The 14,052-nt window shown below is 38.4% G+C and overlaps 1 protein-coding gene across 4 annotated transcripts in view; it reads right to left on the bottom strand.

The window, feature by feature from the left end:
- Positions 1–14,052, bottom strand: part of TBL1X (transducin beta like 1 X-linked) — a 205,561-nt gene that overhangs the window by 175,476 nt on the left and 16,033 nt on the right. The window contains exon 2 of one of the 4 annotated variants that reach the window (XM_082337750.1): positions 2,101–2,223. The exons of the other annotated variants lie outside the window; for them this stretch is intronic. The gene's annotated coding sequence lies outside the window, so the exon portion shown is untranslated. The remainder of the gene's footprint in view (positions 1–2,100; positions 2,224–14,052) is intronic. 4 annotated transcript variants of the gene reach the window in all.

Here is a 14,052-nt window from a genome sequence, read left to right as displayed (position 1 = left end):
TCCTTTTGCTGCCAGGAATATACTTTTTTTAATTATTATTTCTAGTATAAATGCAAAGTAGTTATTCAATGCCCATAAAATTAAAAAGCATTTAATCATTTTGCTGGTAAAACAATTGTTAAGTACATCTGGTTAGAAATTTTGACAGGAGAACATTTTCCATCAATACCTAAGAAAATAAATGTTTTTTGGAACATATCCTGCAGAAATTTGATGGAAGAAATGCAAAAATAATTATAAAGAGGTATGATGCAATTTAAGTTGAAATATATATATCATGAAACATACTATATTTTTAGTAATTTACTTTAAATTACTATCATACATGCTTAATATTGTAGAAACGGTCCAAGCAAAGTAATCAACGTGATAATTGAGACTGATAACTTGAATGAAAATGAAGCATTTTGGTTGCCTCATTTTCAGTGTTGAATTTTAAAATACCAGCTTTACATTTCAGTTCATAATAATAATAAAAAAACCAAAAACAAACAAAAAAAACCAAACCAAAACAAAAGAAAATGTTAGCATTGCCTGTGGTCGGTGTCTGACTGAATCTGGTTTAAAAAAATTTGAATTTTAAAACAAAAGCCAGGGGGAGGGCATTACTGTCCCTGGCCCTATCCCTGCTCCTCCAAAAAAGTATGGATGGGAAGGAAGTCATTGGATAACATTCTGTATAATAAATCATGATTTAATCTCCAAGCACCTTGAAATTTAGGAGAGAGGTCTTCAAGAAAACGTGGTTAAAAATGGGATTCATTTCATTTATGAGGATAGCCAGCTGACAGGGGCAAAATTAGAGTAACACCTAAATTCTGACCCAGAAAACACCAAGAGGAAAAATGGAAGAGAAAGTATACCAAGAGGAAAGATGACAACAATTATATATGATGCAGTATCATTGGGTCCTGCCATTTTCTTCATATACTGCTATAAATCACAGGAGAGTTGAGAAAGTATGTCGCCCTCCCTTCCCGCAGGCACACATCTCACGGAAGGATGCAGACTGAAAGAGACAGGTTAGTGCTGAACAGAAGTAGGATAGAAGCATGACTGTGAATATTAAAAATGTATCTGCATGTGAGAAGTTTTGTTTCAAAATGCATACAACGTCAAATGAATTATTCACATCCAAAACTCTGCTGTGGTCTGAGAACATAAAAAAGGGGGAGAAAAAACAGATTCCTTTCTGGATTATTTCCCCCCCCTTTCCCTTCAAATAATGATATAGACTCTATGGAACCTCCCTCATATCACTCAATTTAAAAATCTGTTTTTGTTTATACTGTTTAGGTGTGAAAAAATAGTTCGGGGGGGGGGAAGCCATATTAATTCAGAAGTATTACACAACTGAATATGGCATTTTAGAACAGACTTGTGCAACCACAGCCATAAATGTATTTACATGTTCCACCTCTATTACCTGTAATACTAATGAACACTGACAGTTGTGACAAGCGCAAAACATACACAACATTTAGAGAAAAATTCAGTCAAGTCCTGAAGAACTTCTACACACCCAATCATCCACCAGCTATACATGAGTACACAAGTGAGAAAATTTTCCCTGTTGAACGTATCAGACAACAACATTACTGTTCAGTTCATATTTTGGGTTTGTTTTTTAAAGTAACAACAACTAGAAAAGAAAAAGGCTGCCTTGTTTCACCTGGAACAAGGTAGAAAGGCTCTGAGCAATGACATAATTCTGACACGGTAGCTAAGTTAGTTCAGCCACAACTTCTATGTCAGGCTGCAGGGCTGAACCCACAAACTTCAGCACTGAATTGGATCATCTGCCAAACACTTCTTATAAACATGTGATCTTGATATTCTTATAATTTGAAAGACTATTACCATACATAGTTTGTTTGGAACTTTTTTGCTCGGCTGTTAGGAGTTCAGAAGAGGCTGAAGGCAGGACCTGGTGTTATTTGTTTGTTGGTATAAACAGTTCTGGTTTTACAGCTCTCGCAACACTGAAGTTCCAAGAGTTCACATATACACACACAGCATTGGGATTAGTGGGTTTAATTTCTTGTCATGCATCTGTTGGGACAGTGGAAGGCTTGAGGGTTTTGACATTAAAAGACTGACCTAATTAAAGTTGATTCACTCTTCCCAGGTATAGAGTAGCCAAGTTTTGAAGCACCACACCCCATCATATCATGAGGGTGGAAGCAGACTGGATCCTTGGAACATCTGCTGACAAGTTTATACCTGAAAAATAATTCATTTGACATAGGGTAGCAAGTACTCAGATATCCTTGAGAAAATTCAAATTGAGATGGATTAGTCAAACTCTGTTTAGATATATATTTATGTACTAATATGAAAATTGCTTGCATATGAACTTTCAGATCTTATTTCCATGCCTTGTTCCTTTGGTTCCAGTCTTTTTTTTTTTTTCTCCACATTTTTGGGTTTCACTTATATTTTTCCTGCCTTATGTAGCCAAAAGCATTTTGCTTGAAAACACTATATTGTGTACTGCATTAATTATTTAGTTCATTATTTGTCTCCTGCTACTTCTAAAGACAGTGCATAACGAACATTTACGCAAAATCTAGAATAATAATTTAGGAGTTGTATTACTTCTTCTTTAATATATATTTTAATGGTAAGAAACAGCACTAAAACTTTTCTCCAACATCAGCATATGGCACTTCTTAATACAGAAAAAAAAATTATTTTCATTTCCACAGAAATAACATATATATTTATATACACACACACACACACACATATATATACTGGGTGACATACTGATTCCATTATAAATAAGAGGATGTATTTTTAAAAGTTAAGAGCAGAACTACTTGTTCTTCCTTGAGTGTATTTCCAATATGTTTCACTCTATCACACATTTCTTGACTTTGCAGTCTTTCTCTATAATCTGCTATAGTCCATACTAGTCTCACCCGTTTGTTTTTTTCCGAGTAACCCATATAGAGGTATGTATGTGTATCATTGGATTATTAAGGATTTTAATGTATTTTTCATTATGCATGCAACCGTTCACTTTTTGCAGTCATCAGATAATTATCAAACCCCCTAGCTTTCATGTTCATCTTAGCTTCCACTAAATTTCAGTTTTAGGATTGCAGATACTAATACAATTCCTCAGGATCAGAGCTCATATAACAAACACAAATTCTGTTTAAAAAAAAAAAAAGACTTCATCACCCAGAATTTGGAAAGTTCACAGAACCATTTCAATGGACAACACTATTAGAAAATGCCCCTACCCTGACATTTCTGTAAATGTACTCCACAAAAAATCCAGAGGCAGAACTAAAGCATGTGACTTTATCCCAGTTTCTCCATCTATAAAATCGGGTAATTATATTTAACTACTTCGCTGAATACTCTTAAGTCCTTATTATATATAAAATTTATGAAGCTTTTAAAACTGTCAAGACATGACAGAACTGGAATCAGAATAGAGGGGCTCCATTATTCTCCCAGTTAGAATTAAACACCAGAAGTTCAGAGATTTATATGTTACGAAGGCTCAAAGAGAATACCTTCTAGCTTTTTGTTAAGCTCAAGACCTTAAACTCGAAGAACCTTTTTACTTAAGGCTTGTTTCCACTCTTTAATCATTCTTGTGACTCCTTTACTTATGGACACTACAACTAGAGAAAACAATCCAGCCTTAGTCCTCTCAGTGCCAGACAGAGTATCATCTCCCTTCCCATTCCCAAACTTTCTAGCTTACATACCCAGAGATCATGTCAGCCCTTCGGCTGCAGATGTTTTACCCAGGATGGAGTCTATTGCTCTAAAAAGAAATCCTATGTATTTGTCTCTGGGTCCACAATGTTACGTTTGCTACATTGAAGCAACAATCTTGTTTTGCCCAGTTTGACAAGCACAGTCGCTCAGCAATTTGCTCCATTCATTATTGTTTTCTCAAATCTTTGAATCATCTATAAACTTTGTAAGTGATTATTTTTACAAGGGCACAGATAAAAAAAAGTTCAAGCGTGGAGAACTGGCGACCCGCTGGTACGCACAGATACTCAAGGACCTCAAACATAACTGTCATCATTTTCCTTTAGGTCTGATTCAGCTGCTGTGTGTCCTGACCGTGCATCGTTCCTGTTTCTTCGTGAAAATGCCATATAGCACCAAGGGAGTGACCTTACAGAAATCTAAATGTGTATTTTCATACGACTTCTTTGTCAACAGCCCAATGCATAAGCACCTCGAAAACATGGCAAGGGTAGTAGTGTACCAAGACCTATTTTTAACAAACTCATGCTGACAAGCATTAGAGATATCCTGTCATTCTCCTCTGTCCTTCATTAACCAAGTCCTACACCAGTTATTCCATCATTTTACCTGAATCAATATCCAGGCTATAACTACCTCGGTTACCTGGTCTACAACGCTGGCACTCATCCAGGTTTCTATTATTTTCCTGGTATGCCAAGACTTTTGTAAATCAACAGTAAGAGTTCAACACTAACTCCTTTGTCAGCTCTTTTTGGATTAAACTACCTCCAGATTTTAAGACAGTCACACTGAAAACTGGACTTCCATCTATGTACCCACTGTCCTGGGCTATACGCCTCTGGGAGGCAACAACATTTTTATTTCCCATTATTCTATATTTTAAACAAAACACGCCCTTCCTATACGAACCATTAAGCTGCTCTCAAGTAGGAAAATACAACCAACAATACGTGCTTTTCCTTCTCACCCAAACATTTTAGTCTATATAAGCAAAGGTACCTCAACAGAAAGTCCCGCCAGTGAATGAAAGAAAATAACTGCAGCACGGATATTCTTCCCACGGCAGGCTTGGTTTATTCCTTTTATACACATGTGATGGCAACACATGCCAATAAAAATGTTAACTGGACCAACAGAAGAAGGAGGTGCTTTAATTTGTTTGTAAAACTATGAAAAACTAGAAGTGTTTCTGATCGGGGAATACATATGCCAAAATTCAGATAGAAGACTTTGTTTCAAATATGTATAAGGAAATGTAAGAGAGGAATAAGCTGTTACTTTTCCACCTGAATTACTGGAGGTACCATAAATAACCAGGCAGAAAATTCATCTCGCCTTCTCTGTGATGTTCAGCTTATCTGAGAAATAAAGGTTCAAATGGATCAGCTTTGGCATCCAAAGTAGCCAATCTTTTGTGCTGGCAAGCATCAACATTTTGAAAATGAGGAAAAAAAGTCTCAGAAGAAATACTGATTGATCACTCTGTCAAGCTGATGCTGAACCAATTATCTACTTGGTCTCAGAAACATGTACGTTGAAATGCTCTGCTTCTGAGGGTTCTCTTGGATATTTATTTTGCAGATAATCAGGACTTCTGTTTTATTAGTGAGTGGGTTTAGTTGCTGGGGACTGGGATGGAGGGTGAGGAAAGAGAGGGGAGAAGGAGGGAGATTTCATGCCTATAAAAGAGCAATTGAAGATCAGACTAAAGCTCATTTAAAGACTTCCAGTAAGAAACTGTGACCAAGGTTTAAAACACACTAAAGAAACAGCTTCATCTTGAACTTTGGGAGCAGCTGTGCTCTCATTCCCCTTCCCCCAACACAGGAAACAGACCTAGAAACAAAAATAAGACAGGAATGCTCCTGTGCAAGCTAATGCTGTTGGCTTCTTAAACATCCACTACTCTTGTGCCAAAAAAAATGAAACCTAGGAGGATTTAATACTTCAAAGGATAGTGGGAGACTGCTTTAAACATAGAATTTTCTACCAGAGACAGATATTCTTTCATTTTGTAAACAAGTTGGAAAAATGTTATCATGAGTGCATGTCAAGACAGATTTCATTTATATTCCTGTACTACTTATGCACAAATGCACTCTTGCATATTACACTTTTACCTATTTTAGACTGCAATTAATGCTGTAGCAATGTTATCTCCCATCAGAAAAAAAAATGCAGCAGTTGAAATCTTCTAATACCTTCCAAAACATTCTATTACAATATGCAGTTTGAAAGCTTAACACTACAGAAGAGTGTTTGACAAAGAAGTTCTCTCCTTATTAAGCAACAATACATAATTATATGTTCAAGGAGAATGTGAATAACATCTTGCCAAAGGAATGTACGGCCACATATGCTACTCACAGTATTCCCAACTACAAATTATAGTTATGCTTTCACTTGTATTATTAAGAACTTGGCCTTTGTTCAGTGTATTTCATTTTCTGAACAAAGGTAAAGAGAAGAGAAGGGAAGGAAACTGAGTGGTAGGCTAAGTTCTCTGTCTAACTTTAAAACTTTATCTAATTTTGATGAGTACAAATCATCTCAGTGGCTTGCTCTGCTTCACTCACCAAAAACAACTCATGTTTTCAACACTTAATTTAATATTTTGCAGGCTAATGGAAACTTTACATAATGCATTCTCCCTCATAAAGCTAAAATGTCAACGCAGATGGGATTGAGATCTTGATATGGAGAGAAAGCAAGTATTATCTTTTCAAAATCTTCAGCCTAACAAACATGATGTGGAGGATGGGATGAGCACTGACGTGAAGAAAAAAAGGAGGGGAAAATAATCTTACTTATTTTAGAAGAGTGTCTGTATCTCTTTCTGAGCGCAGCACCCCCAGCCATACCTCTCTCAACAGTGCTTAACGTTTGATTAAAGTAGTTCTTGATCCCTCCTCATTCTGCTAGTGTCCTCCCTGTGGTAGGACATGAAAAATAGATTGAAAAACAACAGTTGATGCAATTGTTAACAGTTATATTTCACTCTCACTTAAAATCTAGTATGTATTGTCAGATTAATCCTCAGTCACAACAAATTCCAACTCCAGTGGTTTCCTTTTTTTTTTTTTTTTTTTTTTTTTTTTAAAAAAAGTGTTTTGATCTTTTCCTTGTGCATTGAGAGTTCAGGGCCATGCAGCACTTGTGCCTTCAGCACCTGTTAATAATTCCTCAGAGAAATGGATAGAAAGCAAAAGCAGGTGAAGGAAGGCTTTCAAGTTTTAACCTTTCCATCCATGGATCACATCCCATCCAACCACACAGTGCGGTCACTTAAAGCACCATTTCTTCACTGCTATACCTAGCAAGAGGGAAATAACTTGCTGTGAGTGTAGCATTTCAAAAGTGTGCAATGAAATGTAAATGATTTTTCAGTTTTAAGGGATTTCATTCTAAATATAGGTAATTAAATCTAAGCATGATGAGAAAACAAAAGCAAGCACTGGTCAAATCCTGGATGTGTCAGTCCAGGAAAGATCATCATCACAGATGGTGAGCTTAATCCTGGACAATCAATTTGTCTCTTGAGCTCTCTTCCAGTTACCAATATAATCTCTTGTCTCCAGAATGAAAGTTTGGCAATTTTTTTTGCAGGAAGATCTGCATGCTTTCAGAATGCACTGCTTATTATACTTGAAATGGAACAAAAAGAGATGCTCAGTCATCCACTATATTGTCATTTCACAAACCCTTTTTCCCCACTCTTCACAGAGTCATATATTTATGTCTATTACATTTTCTGTAATCACTGCAAAGAATAAGCACCTCATTACTAGAGAAGTGTCTTATAATCCACTATAACACGGTTCAAACCACCTGATACTTGCTGGCTTTACAGCAAGAGGACACGTAAATGGACCAAGGTTTAAACAGATTACAAATTAATTCAAAAAACAAAAACCAAAAAACCCCCAAAAAACCCACGGCAGCTCCTCTAGCAGAATAGCCCCATCTACACAGGTGGCACTAGGCTACCACACTGGTTTTTACAGTGTCATCATTACTGAAGCATAAAGCTTCTTATGCCTGGAAAACAATATTGAGAACAGACTGTAAAAAACTCCATGACTTGACTGCCAAGAGTGGATGTTCCAAAATGCCTGAACTGTCACATCCCCACACTCAAAGCAGGCTTTCTATTAAGTCCCAGTCTAAAGAATGCCTGGGTATTTTTTTATTTTCTTCTATGTTTTGTGTGGTTATAGGATATATGTTCAGCCTGATCTATGAGATAGTAAGCTCTACAGGTCTAGTAACAAAATTTAACAGGAGTTCAACAGCTAAAGGATGCTAAAGAATAGAACAGAACCGTATAGAACAGAACCATATAGAACAGAACAGAACAGACTATTTCAGTTGGAAGGGACCTACAACGATCACCTAGCCCAAGTGCCCGACCACTTCAGGGCTGACCAAAAGTTAAAGCATGTTACTAAGGGCATTGTCCAAATGCCTCTTAAACACTGATGAGCTTGGGGCATCGACCGCCTCTCTAGGAAGCCTGTTCCAGTGTTTGACCATACTCTTGGTGAAGAAATGCTTCCTAATGTCCAGTCTAAACCTCCCCTGGCGCAGCTTTGAACCATTCCCATGCATCCTGTCACTGGATACCAGGGAGAGGAGCTCAGCACCTCCCTCTCCACTTCCCCTCCTCAGGAGGCTGTAGAGAGCCATGAGGTCGCCCCTCGGCCTCCTTTTCTCCAAACCAGACAAGCCCAAAGTCCTCAGCCGCTCCTCACAGGACATGTCTTCCAGCCCTTTCACCAGCTTTATTGCCTTCCTCTGGATGCATTCGGGTATCTTCACATCCTTCTTAGATTGTGGGACCCAGAACTGCACCCAGTACTCAAGGTGAGGCTGCACCAATGCTGAATACAGCGGGATAATCATTGCTTTTCACTGGCTGGTTATACTGTTTGATGCACCCCAGGATGCAACTTGCCCTCTTAGGACCAATCTAGATGAGAACCATATCACAATTAATTTCAAAAAATGTACATACTGATGGAGGAAGGCATTTTGTTATATACAAGCTATATTTCGAAATGCCAGCTGGGCCCTAATATAAAACAAAGAAGACAAAAATGTAAAGAAAATCCACATTTCTATTGAGGGTTAGGGTGAAAACGTGGTCTAAAAACCAAGAAGTCGTTATGTATTGCACATCACACACCAGTATCTCAAAGGAATTTATACATGTTTTTGTACATAGCTTAGTAACAAAAAGTCCTCGTGCAAGAGTTACAGAAATTAACTACATAAGAAGTCTTAATTAGCATTATAAATTTTCTGGTTGCTTGGCAAACAATAAATTTATCTGATGATTCTTCACTTCAGCACAGCAATTCTGCAGACATTTAGAACTGTGTTCTATTTCTATAATGATACACTACATGACAAATACCGTACACCATTAGAGTTCAAAACATCATATTGTAAACAGAAGGCTTTAAACTTACAACCTATAAAGCTGCTTCATACCTCTAGCACGTGGTATATGCTCATTTCATCCATCTAAAAATACCTCATTTGTAAAAACCTGATCTCTGGAAACAAGACTAGATGGGCTTAAAATAGTCAGTTCGCTGATGGATTTATAACTTTATCTGCATTTCACAATTACAGTCAAAAGCATATTTTAAAAAGAGTAAGTTCATACCCCTTCTGCAAATAGGCATTTGCAACAGCCTTTGAATTAAGTTCATACCAGACTGCAGCCCACATAACGCATAAATATGTTGTTCTATAAGCAGCAGAACTAAAGGAATCTGCTTTTTTACACTTTCATATCCCATGTCTGCTGAAGAGCCTCACAGACTTATGCTATAACCCAGACAATTATGCCGTGTACTGCCTGGCCAGTCAGTACGCACATACTCGACTGCTAAGTTGGTTGCTGCCCCACAGAATGAATGAAGAGCTGTGCTCTTCCCGTCCTGGGAGGGAGCAGCATAACTTTGGGCTCCTTCATCTCCTCAGCCACTAATTCTCACAACGCCTATAGGAATCCCCTATCTCCGAGCGCATTAAGACTCTGTCGAATGTGGCTGATGCTGTGTAACAGAGTCAAGTATTTTATTATGGGAGGGATGGACAGACACACACAATGCCAGACTGGACATTAGGAAAAGGTTCTTCACTGAGAGGGTGGCCTGTCACTGGGACAGGCTCCCCAGGAAAGTGGTCATGGCACCAAGCCTGTCAGAGTTCAAGGAGCATCTGGATGACGCTCGTAGTCATATGGTTTAGTGTTAGGTAGTCCTGTGAGGAACAGGGAGTTGAACTCGATGATCCTCATGGGTCCCTTCCAACTGCAGATATTCTATGATTCTATGAATGCAAACCACACAAATTTTGTTTCTTAAGAAAACCTCAGTAACAGACAGGTGATGCATACCAACTCAAGATCCCCAAGCTCATTAGTACTGCCCAAGGAAAGTTTCTGGACTGACTTACCGTTTAGTTTTCACTGTGCAAACTCTGGCTTCTGCTGGTAAGTGCTGAAATCAGGCAGAGGCCACTCTAGCCATACCTGTCAACATGCCCAGGGCACACAAATTGATGATTTCAGTTTCTTTTTCCTCTCAACCTTTTCATACTCTTACATTCAGGCAGTCCAAGTTAAGAGCCAGTGAAATGCCTATACTTGTCAGCTGAGCAAAACACCTAAGTGACATAACATTTCACACCACCATCGCCAGTCAGACCATTTCACGAAGGAAAAGCACAGTGCTTTATATGTACTTCCTCACTGAGGGGCAAGAAATGGTCATTGTCCTCCAGACTTTATCTTCGGCTATTCAGTTTCTGCCACTGGTTAACTGGGTACTGGTTGTGCAGAAATATTAAATTCAAAGCAATGGGCAAAAAACAAGTTTCAGAGAAGTCCATACTAGTATTCCAGTCTAAACAGCTCTATTTTTCATAGACAATTGGATTTTTAATTTTAAAGGCAGTAATACTGAGATTTTAATCAATGCTTAAATAGGATGAATCCATAAAAATATGAGTTATTTGAACTGAATACCATATTGTGCCGATGACCCTAATATGCCTGTTCCTCGATCTATTGCAATTTTGAAGTTACAAAAATATACCGTAAATGACGCTCTGGACGATGGTATTTAGCAGTCTTGAAATTTCTTTTATGTTCTGCCAACTTCAATTCTGATTTGGATTAGAGTGGAAACTGGTAAACAATAATCTGCCATGCACTCATTAGCAGAAAAAACAAACAATATCTTTTTAAAATTACAATAAACCAGATAAATTTTCATCTCACACCAGAAGAGTTTAGCTTCTAGTCCAATGTACTGTCCTTATTCTTTTGTTGCTGACTGCACAAATGGCAGGAAAATATTCTATTACACATTACGCTTTTAGCTGTAAGGTCCTTCATTTAGCTGTTGCTATTACTTCTCTCTCCCTTTTCCCCCATTTTGAGAGATACCATCAGTGTGAAATCTGTTCAACTTCAAACAAGTGGGGTAGAATAGTTTCAGAGGGTAAACCAGTCCCAATTCTTACGTTTGCTTTTACAGATTTGAAAATAATTTCATGTTATTCTTACCATTTAAAAAATATCCTCATTATTGGGTAAAATTTCCAACAGACTGGATGGGAAAAACAGTGACCTTGGAGGACTGCACTGAAACTGACTCTGACAACAGTGTCTCAAATATGCAAAATAAACAGAAAGGGAAGGGGGAGGGGGAAAGGAGAATTACATAGGTTTCTTTTTTATAGTAACCTCAGCTATCACTTGTCAAAACATTTTAGCTATTGTAGACTCCAGGATTGAAGGTGTAGTCTTAAATACGTACATGTATTAAAAGATATAAAAAAGAAAATAAACTATTGTTTTAAAGCTTACGTTCCTTTTAACTTCTAATTAATAGTATATTTGTTATTTTAGGAGCCTCCTGGGTATTTAGAGGGCTAAATTGCAATAAAACCAAGGTACATAAACGAAACCTATTAAGGTCGTCTTAGTCAATAAAAACTAATTGCATCGAACAATAGCCGCAGCCGAGGGACAGCCCTTGCCGGTGAGCAGCAGAGGAGGAGGACACCTCATGCAGTCCCCACCACGCAGAGAAGGCTGCTTCCCCGCCCCCCAGAAGCGTGACACCTTCCACCCTGCCCTCCCGCAGGGCGCACCCCAGCCCTCCTCCCCCACCAACGGGAAGCAATTTGACAGTACTATTTCAACAGCCATATGGCTATGCCATGAAAATTTGGCCTTGCTGCCTCATATTGTTGCTGTTAACCTCCTCCCTGACTTCCCACATCATCTCCTGACAGACGCATTTTGCCACAGCAAACACCCGTGGTGAAGTTTTCTTCCTCATGCTCTTCGGGGAGAGGCACAGAGGCTCCATCAAACGTGTTACACTGTCCCAGAAGATGCTTTATCTGAGTCAGAGGAGATTTCTGTGCACCAACATGCGTATGTACTTCAGAGGCTGAGCCATGAGAAGCCAGCCGTGATGCCGCGAGGTGGCCCGCGATGCCCAGCACCTTGTGAGCCCAGCACCTTCTGTCAGGGCAGGCCTGCGGGGCCCCAGCATGGCCGGGGCGCTCCCCTGGGAGACAGAGCCCAAACCACTGACCGCAGAGCAATTTTGGAAAATATGGTAAACAATGTATCTTAATATGAAAAACATCTACATTGTTTCTCAAAACCGGTTGGTAAATGAAGTCTAGTGCCCACCTTAGACAGAAAGTCTTGGAAAAACCCTGTGTTCAATGCATGAAGGAAAAAGTACCCCAAATATTTATAAACCTAACTCTACCTATACACTCTCTGAGGACTACATGAGTTCCCTTTTTCCTACATAATGACCTAGGCTGAGTATTTACAACTGTCTCCTTCATCTGACTAAAGTTTCATCTGTGATCTCCACACTTGTCTTTTTATTCTGTCCTTTGAATACCACTATAATTTATTTCATTCCTTTGGTGACAGGCCTCCTTCATCTCAGAAGGGGCACACTAACTTCTCTAAGGACTGTAACAGGAGGAACTAACTGTGACTAGACAATGTTTGGAATATGCATTTTTTGCTTTTCATTGCAGAATGAGTCTGCATTGCTAGTGGATATATAAAATCCAGACTCCTAGATGGGGACATTACCTGAAAGAAATTTTCAAAGCACAATTCTACATAGGTACATCTCATGAGCAATTAACAGAGTTGCTAACTTTCTCATTACTAAGTGCCATGTTATTTACATAGAAGCCTCACAGACTCGTTCTTCCTTAAGAGCATTGCGGGCGGCAGTCAAAAATCCCTTCACCCAGTCTTCGCCGAGAGGGGACTGGAGGTACAACAGCAAAGACAAATCAGAAGGCCCGGCAACTAGTTGTTCACTGCCCACTGAAAGCTTTAGTTACTGGGTATTGCATTTAAAATCTACAAAGTAGAAGTAAGATGGATTTTAAAACGTTTCTACTCCAGACAGGAAATTCTTAGAGATTACAAACTAGCAATTAAGGCCGAGTCCCAAACATGCGCGCACACACACACACACACTAAACTTTCTGCACACGAGAACTGCTGTTTACTTCCATGAAACTGCTCTGTGTGCAATTAAGTATAAGCATAAATATTTAGTACCTACAGCCATATCCTATATGAGGGAAACGTCTGGCCTACAATAAAGACACGCGTTTCACAAAAATATTTTTTAAGTACATAAATACATTTGGAAGGGAAGTTTTGGGGTTTTTTTGTTTTGTTTTGTTTTTTAAGTCAAACTCTTCAAGATTAAACTTAAACATCAAACCAAAGTGCTGTTAGCTGCATTTTGATTAATAAGTTTAAGAACTGGAAAGCTAGATATTAGGGGAGAAATGGCTTCGTTAACTTTACTTCTACACTGAGGCAAGTTCAAGGAGGAAAGAGATGTATTTTTAACTGGTAAAAAGATCAGTTCCTACCTCTGAACACAGCTCCTTTTCAGATCAGTGTCAACCTGTACAGTACTGGCAATCATACAACACCTGAAACAGTCTGCAAACTATTACAGAAACAACTGGAATAAAGGCGTACATCTCTGTGTAAGGAAGCATGATGGAGAACATCAAAATTTTGGCGTAATTTTCATCTTGTATCATCAGGCATAATCAACTCTTTACCATCAGAATTTTAATTAAAATGCTTGCAATTATAATGAAAAAATTACAGTTTTGTAAAACAGGAAAACTGTAGTTACTGGAAAATTAAGTATATCTTTCCAGCAGCCAAACAAGTGGATATGATCTAAAGATGCGTTGCTTAAAAAAAGTGAGGCA

The sequence above is a fragment of the Platalea leucorodia genome (genome assembly GCF_965183815.1).
Source record: "Platalea leucorodia genome assembly, chromosome: 2".
NCBI lineage: Eukaryota > Metazoa > Chordata > Aves > Pelecaniformes > Threskiornithidae > Platalea > Platalea leucorodia.
The sequence above is the reverse complement of the archived record's forward strand: the minus strand, read 5'-3'. Positions and strand labels throughout refer to the sequence as shown.